The following is a 1,092-nucleotide window of genomic DNA, read 5'->3' as shown; positions in this document are numbered from 1 at the left end:
GCGGAAATACACGCGATCAGTATCGCAAAACAACACATGTCCGAACAGTAAACGCACATCGTACAAAATATGGGAATACAATTCCCGTAGTCCAAAATACAAAACCCGTACATGATGATGCCTCTCTCAAGTCGTCGTCATCCAATGCACTAGGTGTAATCCTCGTGATCTGAAAAATATAAAACCACGAGGGCTAAGCACAACTGCTTAGTGAGTAGCCCGGGTTGAACCCGGTAAATCCGTTCTCAACGAGAATGGTGTTACAACGATAATTTCTATTCACATAGAACAATAATCAACGTGCATAATCACACAACGTGCATCACAACATATCAATCACAATCACACCCATCTGGAGTCCACCATAAGGTTAGCCATAAATCCTAGTCAAGTCAGCATGACTAGGGCGCATCACACGCGCCCGTCACTCGAGTGACGTTGGCCGTCGCATCACCTACGACTACACGCGTATCACGCGTTGGTCACTCTCGTGACCCCCGATGTCAAGTCAGCATGACACAACAGAAATGTAGCCACAGATCCTAGTCAAGTCAGCATGACTAGGAGCGCATCACACGCGCCCGGCACTCGCGTGACGTTGGCCGTCGTATCACCTATGACCATGCCTGTAATACCCCGATTCCCGAATAATTTATTTAAATTAACTCCGGGAATAAAATAGGGTAAGACAAGTCTAAAATATAAGGTGATTGGCATAAGATTCGAACCAAGGGATCAACGGGACTCGAACGCGTCGAAAACGACGAAAAAACAGTACAGAACGGACGGACCATGAGGTGGAACGGACGGACCAGAAGGTGGAACGGACGGACTGTCGTTCGCCAAGCGGAACGGACGGTCCAGGAGGTAGAACGGACGGACTGCCCGTTCGCCAAGCGGAACGGACGGTCCAGGGGCTAGAACGGACGGACTGCACGTTCGCGAAGCAGAACGGACGGTCCAACATCAGAACGGACGGTCTGAGGGTTTGGGAAAAAGTCACCGAAAATTCTGACTTTCTTCCATTGTCGGCCGTGATTTTCTCGCGACACCCTGACCCCCCGCGTGAACGAACGCCACCCCGACGCCGGG

Source organism: Tarenaya hassleriana, unplaced genomic scaffold (genome assembly GCF_000463585.1).
Source record: "Tarenaya hassleriana unplaced genomic scaffold, ASM46358v1 Cleome703, whole genome shotgun sequence".
NCBI classification, from domain to species: Eukaryota; Viridiplantae; Streptophyta; class Magnoliopsida; order Brassicales; family Cleomaceae; genus Tarenaya; species Tarenaya hassleriana.
Note: the sequence above shows the minus strand (reverse complement) of the source record.